The 10,425-nt window shown below is 36.0% G+C and overlaps 1 long non-coding RNA gene across 1 annotated transcript; it reads left to right on the top strand.

Annotated features, from left to right (window-relative positions):
- Window positions 1–1,596: 1,596 nt before the first annotated feature.
- Window positions 1,597–4,357, top strand: LOC135210054 (uncharacterized). The gene is made up of 3 exons (XR_010313449.1): window positions 1,597–1,752; window positions 3,298–3,673; window positions 4,082–4,357. It is a non-coding gene; the product is annotated as an uncharacterized LOC135210054 (long non-coding RNA).
- Window positions 4,358–10,425: the final 6,068 nt, after the last annotated feature.

Here is a 10,425-nt window from a genome sequence, read left to right as displayed (position 1 = left end):
TCTTAATCTCCTATTATAGTTGCAATTCACAGGTTGTTAATAAAATGAGAAAAATAAGCAATGTTGATTGGCCTATCCGTCCTATAGGTGTTTATAAAAAAACGATAGCGATTTCCAAACTGTGAGGGTCTAATTTCATACTTCTAATATCAATTATATGTCCTCAGATTCTGTCTGATCGAGGCTTTTAATTTAAAGTCGTTGAAGATTATTAATTTGAGGTCACTCAGAATTATTGTAAAAAAAACATAGTCAATATTAGCTTTTAAGGCCTTTTTCGCTATCACTAGTCTTTCTTTTATTAAATTTTTTTTTACCCTCGCACACTGTAGTAAGGTGAAACTATCTGTGAAAGATTGGAGGTCTTATTCAATTCCGTGCATCATCGAATTTTTCAGATAAAAAAAAAATATCATAAAATATGCAACGTAGAGGAATTCGGGGCGAACCTTGAACATCATATCACACTTTACAGTAATATTTTGTGCAAAAAGCAGTAACTGAAACGGGTTACAGTCGAAGATTGAGATGCAAATTTGATATTGCATCTAACGTACCAAGGAGATATGGTAAGTTTGCTGAATTTGCCCACATTATGACAATTTGGTCAACATCAGTTCTTTTCTTTTGTCATTTTTCATCGCACGTTTCGTGGAGCTTAAGACTTATTTGACACTGCGTAGCAATTTCCTGAGTGTCGAAAAAAAAATTAGAAAAATTTCTTGAATTGCTACGTTGTTTTTAAGTTGCATGTTAAGTGTCAAACAAATCTGTGAAATAAAATACATCCAAATTTCAACAACTATTACGAAGCGTCTTGTGCTTCTCTGTCATACAACCTTTGTTAGTCAATATTCTAAACATTTTCAAGCAAAAAACTTTGTATTCAAACTTGGTACTTACTACCAGGTCACAATTCTCAAAAATCTCTGTTTGAGGCTAAAATGGATGGAAATTACGATTAGACTAAATAATATAACAAAATAACAAACCAGTTACAATGAGGCTTTTTTTTATTTATTGTGCTAAATTTTTTGTGTAATTATTGCTTGTATTCTGGTATTCATTGCGCCTTTTTTCTTTTTTTTTCAAGCCAGGATTTTATTCTCGAATACCATAGCAAATGTGAAATAACTGGCCAGGGAACTTTCTTAAATTTGCTAATATTTTTTTATGTAGTTTTCAGTACTTAAACAAAGAGGCAAAATACATAGCTTTATTAAGATTCGTGCAATGATAATTTCAAGTTTTACTTCTGAAAATTACAAAAACTTTTTCTTATTATTCCCTAGTTAATTATTCTATATTTATACCGACCAATATTATATCTATATTTATTATTATATGTAATATCTCCTCAGCGAATTATGCATAATCATGTATGGGAGTTTTGAAATGTCACTAATTTTATCACTAAAATTCATTAGGAAATATAACCCCTTCAGATTATATGCTTTGTAATATTGACTATTTTTGTAAAATATAATAATTGTGTATAATTAGCGGTGTAGGGGTAATGCATCTTCCTTATTATAACAGGCAGTGGGAGGATCTGTCACAGTGTTGATGACGTATCCTGGAATAGCCCCTTCATGGCAGCTTCTGATTGGCTGGAGGGACGTGCGCTGCATTCAGCCGGTTAGGAAAGTCGAAGTGTAAGCTCTGAGAGTTAAACGGGCATCTGGTCGTCGGCAGTGCTATCCTGAAGGTGTCTTTTCAAGTTACACCATAAAGTTACACCATATATACGAGGTTAGTGGGGAGTTTAGAGAATCTTTATAATTAAATTCCTAGAGTCGAAGGGTTGGTTTGTGGTATCCTTAAATTTTTTAATATTTTTAAAGTGGAAAATTAAGGTAATGTTTCCATAAGTTCCTCGAGACGAGGGCGTTTTAGTACTAATTTTATTTATTTTATGGTATTTGCTGATTTTTTCGAACTGCATTTGCGACGTAAACCTAAAAAGGCCTTACACATTTGGTGCTATAGGCCTTCGAATAAGTCATTTTTCAAGGCTAGGGATTTTTTGTGAAAGGGTTTTTATTTTTAAAGTTTATAGGAAATGCCATTTGAAACGTAATTTTAAGCAGCTGAAGATTAGTGAAGCTTAATGGTTTGTGCAGCTTTGGTTTTATTTCGGAAAGTGGAAAATGGCATAGAAGGGGTACTTATATCGCTGCCCATGGCGCATGAACAGTAGGCATAAGAATGAATGGCATTTGATTTCATTGTTCAGCATATCACCAATTGCAGTTGCAGGTTTTGGTCTATGGTCACTTTTATTGACAGGCTTTTAGATATTAATGGTTCTTGTTTCCCCGTTTCATTTTCTCTGGAGTTTACTAATAAACTACAGGTTTTAGAAGTGTGTAGCTGCCGGCTCCCTGTTCTGGTTGCTGCTACTGCTGTTAAATGTCCATAGTTATTACTCCTTTGAGAAATTTAATAGTTTCTATTGGAATACCAGCCAATAGTCGCAAATGGTAACAAAGGTATGTTAGGATGCCGAAAGCATTCTTTGGATTGCCACTTCATTACGGAAAAGAATAAATTTTACTAGTTTGTTGTGCCTTGGTTTTTTTAGGCCATTTACTACCTATTGATTTTTTTATCATGAAACCTGTGGTGACACTGTTTCCGTACTACTGGTAGTTTACTCATAAATCGAGGGCATTAAAGCATGTAACGTTGTAGCTTTACTGTCACTTTCAAACTTCTTCAAAAAGTTTTCTTTATGTAGCTGTTTTGTTCCTCGTAATCTTAACAAAAACGTTACTTTTAACAGCATGGCTTAAACATATTTAAGCACATAGCTAATTGGTCAACATGTTATGCTTGAATCTTTTTCCCAGCCAAGATAAATTAGCATTCTCTTTAAACTTTAACGGCATGCACTGTAATTTAGTGTATCTTGTGAGAGCTGTGTATGGGTATTGCAAAATTCATGTTAGACTAGAGCCTACATTAAGATATTACTAGTGCTGTTACTGTGGACAGTGCTTGCCCAAAGGTTAAAACTCGCGTTTGAACACAGCAGTGCTGTGACTGACGAGTGGTATCGGAGGTCACAGTCGAGGAGTCTGTTCACGGTAACTGCAACAAAATCTAATTTCAACTTTGGACTAGTAAGTCCAATCTGTTAACATGGCACCTTAATAAATTTTGTCTAAAATACTTATTAAAATCGGCCAATTTGTTAGATATATTTTCAAATACTGTCACGTTGATAACTTTCAATATACAAATTTTAAATATTTTTTCTTGGCATAGCTAACTGAAGGGAGTTTCTTCAAACAGGTCGTGGATCAGTTTCCGGTGCAGCAAGGACAAGTCGGAAATACTTTTATATTTCCACTCTGAGGATATTACGAGAACCACTTTTAAGACAAATTAGTCTCAAAATCTGTTATCAGGAGACACGGAAGTGGGAGAGCGTAAGAGTTCCTTATGGTTATTAGAGATTTAAGTACTTTTGATGCTGGAAAGTACCTCAGATACTGGAAAGGACTTCGAAATGATTGAACAAGAGATTCAGAAAAATACTTCGAAATGCTAAAAGATCCTCGAAGAAATGCATGAAATACTAAAATGCCGGATGCTGGAAAGTACTTCAAGAGATGATGGAAAGTACTTCGAAATGCTACTTCAACTCCCTCCTTTCACTGTCTTAGAGGTGTGACACCGAATAGGCTTCTGTGCTTGGTGTGGTCCCTTAAATTTATAGATTAAGTGTCTAAAGTACTATTAAGTCAGCCCATAGCTTAATGAATCTAGCCTATAGCTTTATGAAGATTTCATTCAAAATTTGAAGTGTTATGGAATTGCAATAGCTTTACAAATGTACTACCTTTGTTAATATTGTGTTTATACTCACCAATTCTGTTTACTCTCTGCAATATATCTTTGAAGAAAATAAATATATCTCTGAAGAAAATCATTGAGTTCTTGAAATTACTAAATATCCCAAAATTCATTAGGAAATTTAACTCCTTCATATTATATGCTTTGTGATATTGGATACATAAGAGTACGTTTAATTGGTGGGGTAAATGTAATTTAATCTTTTTATTTCGGCCAATAGGAGGATCTGTCTCGATGTCGTTGACGAAACCTTGGGAAAAGCCGCCTCCTGATTGGCTGGGAGGAAGTTTATTATTCAACAGGCTAGAATAAGTAGATTAAGCTTGGAGTAGATCCTTCATTTGTTGGTTGGCAGCAGGATCCATAGAGAGAGGGGTCAACTAACGCGCAGATATGGTTGGGTCAGGGCTGGGCGACCGAGATCACGTGATTCCCCGCTGCTCAGTCTAGTATATCTTCGGGGGCGCATTTGAACGAAAATATCGAAATAAAATGTTCTGCTTCTATTTTATATTTATCCGGTCTCTGAGGATTTATTTCATGGTTCTGACCCTACTTTGTTTATTCTGTCTCTGGGGATCTTTTATAGTCCTTAATCCACAATCTACTTAGAGCAGTAATTGGAGGAGACTGCAAAGTTCGTATCATTAGTTGAGTGGTTTGATTGATATCATGATTTCTTGTACTGTTTATGGTGACAAGGCATCCCGAAACTCCTTTGGAACTGATTTTGACAGAAAAATGTTTTGCATGAAATGGACACCATGAGAACCATGGAGGTGGCAAACTCACGGTTTAATTGCATGTATAAATTTCATAAGTGATTTTATCATGCAAGTCTCTGATAGGCCTATATGAGATGGTAAAGAAATTATATGGTGTTAAATTCATCCCTACAAGAAGACTGAAATAGGGGTTTGTTTTTTAGTAAGTCATATGAATGGGCCATATGAAAAGCTTAATTCAGTAAACTTCTAATTCTGAAGAAAGTACTTGCTAGGGAAAGACATTGCGCTGTTAAGTGAAAAAACTCCTACCGAATGCACAGAAGAATTTGATATCCTTAACTAGCAAATGCAAACTCCAGCAAGCGCAATGCGAGACAGCGAGAGAGAACTATCTGTAGAAATTTGCCTGACAAGTATTTTTTTTTCAAAACCGTAGAATGACTTTGAAAGAAAATGAGGACGCAATAGACTTGGGAGAGGAATCTAATAATGAGACAGAGGAAGAAGAGATATTGAAGTGATAGAAGAAGAATCTCTTCGATACATTGGAGGCTTAGTACTATTAACATGGGCGGACATCATGCTCCTTCTGATGATTTCATGTCTTATCCATCATGAGAAATTTTCACTGCTGCTCATGGTGATACTTTGAGAAGGCAAAGACTGCACAAAGTCATTAATTTCAGAAATGGAATTATCGGGAGTTGATATTCCCAAAGATGTGATAGCATTTTTTGCTAAAATTTTTCTTTCGAATGAGACATCTGAACAAAGCAATTGTGATAGATAAAAAGGGAAAAAAAAAAGTCTTAGCATGAAAAGGAAATAGATGAAATTGTGAATGTTAACTTTCTTTTTTTTGACTTGAAACTATACAATAAAATGATTAAAATAGTTTTGTTTTGTCCCCTCAATTTTCTCATTTATGTTCTTAGTTTTCTTTTAATGGTCAGAGTATATGTTCATAGACAAAGAAACCCAAACATATGAAAAACTTACCTGAAGCTTAGTTTTACTGAAATTAGAGCTTGACCAAAAATTAAAGAAAAATACAAATCAACGGTTGATCTTATCCCTTTTGATGACTATGCTACCTTTAGTTCCTCTGGTCAGTACTTTAACGATATGATCATTTACTTATAACCAAATTAACTAAAATGAAAGTCTGGAGTTATTTCACTAATGAAAGCATGAGTGTAGAAAAGAAAAAAGTATCAGGAGCGGGTAGATAAAAAAAAAAATTAGCGCCTATCATATACTGAGCGCCACCCGCCTCACAGGTGCTCACATGACGAGGTGCGCGAAATAGGCCTTATTTTCGTCCCACTCTTAACTGACCCCTCTGTATGGATCCTGGTTGGCAGTGATGACGTGAAGTCTGCGCAAATATGCTGTAAATAAACTTTAAAAGACTTTGTTCATTTATTTTTAAGTGCTTGGCTGGATATATTTAAGTTTGGCTAGGGTTTTAAAGGATATCTTAAGTATGGCTAATTTTCTTAAGGTTAGATATTTTTTTAAGTGGCTGGAGGTTTTTTTATAAAGGATAGATTTTTTATAAAATTTGATATTTAAGTGTTTAGCTAGAGATTTTTTTTTTATAAAGGATGGATATTTTCTTGATAAAGGATGGATATTTTTTATAAAGGTAAAATATTTTAGCGTGGCAAGGGATTTTATCCAGAATAGATGTGTATGGTTAGATTTTTTTTTAGTTTTTTTATGTAATTTTAGTTGTAACATAGGGCTAAATAGGCTATACCTTTCCGGTGCTGTAAGCTTCCAACATAATCAGTTGTACGTGCTTTGAGTAAGAGAATGTTTCGTACACATTCATAAACCTTAAATTTTAGTATGAGGTGGTTGTGTCGAATGTACAGAACTTAGTCTCTTTAGAGCGTGACTTTCTCGGTGGTATACAGTTAAGTTGCCCATCTAGGTCTACAATTTAGGTAAATTCTTTAGGTTTCTATGGAAAGTTCGAAGACTCGTTCCTTGGGTTGAGTCTCCGCGCTATCTTGGGAATGAGTGGGACCAGTAAGAAGCGAAGTGTTAATTGGTTGTATTCAGTTCATCATAAGATTCTAACAATTAGTTTAGTGTAAGGCCTGTCCACACGATCGGGCCTGATCGGCGGACTTTCCCTCTAACGGGCACACTTGACGGGCAAACCGTCAAATGCCCCGATGGGTCTTGTAGCAAAATCACCATGGTGGTGGGCCGATGGTTTGAGTTTCAGACCCTGGCAAGACGTACGTTAGCCATACACATTTCTTTTACCGAGCCATTCTTTGCACCATATTAGCTTCTTTTTCATCACACACAACGCAATTATCATGCTACGCTATCATCTTGTTTGCGATAGGCACAATGTTTATCGTACCGCACTGAACACACTACTGGCATCGTCGGGCACGCCCACCTCCCAACCCCTCACCCGTGTTGTTCACGGGTAAACCCGCCAGAATTTGCCCGTCCAACCCCGGAGCACGCCGATCAGGCCCGTTCGTGTGGACAGGCCTTTAGGCTATAGTGCTTGTAAAGAATGTAGCGAATATGAAGTCAAAAAGTAATGGAAATGTTCTGCAAGATGGTGATTAAAAGCTAAATATCTGCTCATCAGTCTAAACAGAATTATTGCCTCTGCTAGATCTCCACCACCAGTATTGAGATTGCTTGCGCAGAGGGCTTGATATGAAGCCAAAAGTCTTACTGTAATATTTTTACGTCGTACGTAGCTAATGTGGGATAATTTTAAGGTAGAGTATTTCATGATTTTCATTAACCTTAAACTAAACCTTTGAAATGGAGAGCTAATAGCCCTGAATTCTGTATTTATCAATGTCAGTACGCAAGTCTGTTTCTTTCCAGGTGCTTCAACAATTGACAGCACTGGGGCATGCACAGCAACAGTACTTCAGAACACACTAACTCCTGAGCGCATCGACCGTTGCTGCTAATAGTTCCTAGCCTTCTCAGGTGACTATTTTCAGAAAAGGTTCCATGAAGGTATATTGTGGCGAGAGACACTTTCCAGATGGATTTCTGTGTAGCCCTTGGTGGTTTTGTCAATTCTGTACTAAACTGATAAATATGCCTGAGCTAACAATGTTTGTTTTTCACCTTTTGAGTATTGGTTTGTAGTTGGCTGCAATAGTTGAATAGTATTAGGACTTATGAAACAGAAAAGTAAAAAGCCTTGTCATTCTCAAAGATTAAAAGGAACTTGTGTTAACTTGGGAAATGGAGGGATGTGCGCTCTTGGTGGTTAAAATTGACTAGTTTTGAGCTCAAAATTAAAAATGGAGCTCAAAACCAAGTATTAAAAACGAAGTTTAAACAATTACTGCTGTGCCTACAAAGCTCTTTAGAGCTGCTTATTCGTCAATCTTTTTAATAAAACTTAACAATAAACTTAACAAAAAACCTAATTTTTGTTCACTTGCTCCAGCTTCTGACTCGCCAACAGTCACGCCATATGTTAAATTTACGCAGCATAATTTTTCAACTGCTGTATAAATTTTTTCTCCGTAGTTCTTAAATTTACAAATTCTTGAATTTACAAACAAAAATTGTGCTTGGGCTTGACTTTAGTACAAAGTCTGAGTGGCCTCAAGCAAAGCAAAATAAAATTTAAAATGGGTCAGCATAACATTTCGCCTCTTAAAGCTGCCCCACACTCTACTAGCTAGCTGTAATTTCTTGAAACTTTGACAGCAGTACAAAAAGCCTTTGCATGGGTTTAAGTTTCTCCTATTCGGCTGTACCCATTGTTCTTGACAGTCCTAGTCAATTCCATACCTTTTCGTGCAGTTGTAGTAACTGTTGTTCGTACTCTTTAAAGACTAAATTTATGCCATGCTGCTAAGTCTATGCAGTGTAATAAGTTTTCCTTCAAACTTTGACCACATGTACTGTACTTCCGCAAGTTTCGAGTGAAATATTTTAAAATTCGATCCACAGTCTGAACCCCACATAGATTCGTGCTCTGCTACTCTTGACAGTGACTTGCCAAAGGTTAGGAGAAAGCAGATTTCTGTTTTATGTAGAAACTGCAAAATCAGTGTGATTTTTCAGCAACAGGTAAAAGTTCAGAGAAAATGAGTCTTTCAAGGTAGAAGTAACAGTTGCTGAAAATGTATGAGTTCCTAAAATAGAACCTTGCAATGTAAGTCACGAGGATTAAATGAAATAGATTGTTAACATACAATATATTTTTGTTGATTTAGATATTAACATTCAGAACACTTTCCTCAAAATACAACTAACTGAAGGAATTTTTCTCCGCATTCATAACACTTTCCTCAAAATACAAGTGTTTTTTTGATATTCCAGCAACTAATTGAAGGACGTTTTCTCCAAACAGGTCGGGGATACTTCAAGGTTTGCAAGTGACGATGCAGCAAACAAGTCAGAATTACTAATATACTCATACTCACGATATTACGTGAGCCATCTGTTAGGACAGTATAACCACCACCAACCTGAAACAACCTGAATTAGTTTCACGGACGTGGGCCAAGAATGATGTCGTATACGATTAGTTCTGTGGTCGAGAATCCTGGAAAGTACTTTGGGATGCTGGAGGATACTTCAAGAGAAACCGGAAGGTACCTCGAAATGCTGAATGATACTTAAGAGATGCTGGAACAGATGTAAAATATTACTTCGAATTGCTAGAAGAGGGGATGTAGAAAAGTCCTTAGAATTTGTTAGAACAGGAGATTAATGTACTTGGCACTGCTGGGACAAGAGATGCAGAAAAGTACTTTGAATTTTATTTTCCGGCAAAGTACTACTTAGAAAAGCTACCCCACGAACAATAAACAAGAAGATAATAGAAAAAGTACTTCTTATCTTATGGCTGGAAACAGGAGGATGTTAACAGAAAAATACTTCGAATTGCTACAACATGAACCAACTACCCCACGAACAATAACAAGAGATATAGAAAAGTACTTCTTATTGCTGGAACAGGAGATATAGAAAATACTTCGAATTGCTACAACATGAACCAACTAACCCACGAACAATAACAAGAGATATAGAAAAGTACTTCTTATTGCTGGAACAGGAGATATAGAAAATACTTCGAATTGCTACACCATGAACCAACTACCCCACGAACAATAACAAGAGATATAGAAAAGTACTTCTTATTGCTGGAACAGGCGATACAGAAAATACTTCGAATTGCTTTAACCCCACCATGAACCAAACTACCCACGAACAATAACAAGAGATATAGAAAAGTACTTCTTATTGCTGGAACAGGAGATATAGAAAATACTTCGAATTGCTACACCATGAACCAACTACCCCACGAACAATAACAAGAGATATAGAAAAGTACTTCTTATTGCTGGAACAGGCGATACAGAAAATACTTCGAATTGCTACACCATGAACCAACTACCCCACGAACAATAACAAGAGATGTAGAAAAGTACTTCGAATTGCTGGAACAAAACATACAAAAGTACTTTGAATTCCTGTTCTTTTGAATTCCTAGAACAGGAACAAGAGATGTAGAAAAGTAGTTCGAACTGCTGGAACGAAACATGTACAAAAGTACTTCGAATTGCTGGAACAGGAGACTTTTAAAAGTATTTCGAATTGCTGGAACAAGATATATTGAAAATTAATTTTAATCGCTACAACATTAACCAGCTTACCACATGAACAAACTATGTAAAAAAGTACTTCGAATTGCTGGAACACTTGAAGTAGAAAATTACTTTGAATTGCTACAACATGAATCAGATGTAGAAGAGTACTAAGAATTACTAGAACATGAGCTGTATCAAAGTACGTGGAATTGCAAGAACATGAGATG

Source organism: Macrobrachium nipponense, chromosome 11 (genome assembly GCF_015104395.2).
Source record: "Macrobrachium nipponense isolate FS-2020 chromosome 11, ASM1510439v2, whole genome shotgun sequence".
In the NCBI taxonomy this organism is placed as follows: Eukaryota; Metazoa; Arthropoda; class Malacostraca; order Decapoda; family Palaemonidae; genus Macrobrachium; species Macrobrachium nipponense.
Note: the sequence above shows the minus strand (reverse complement) of the source record. Positions and strands in the feature narration are given on the sequence as shown.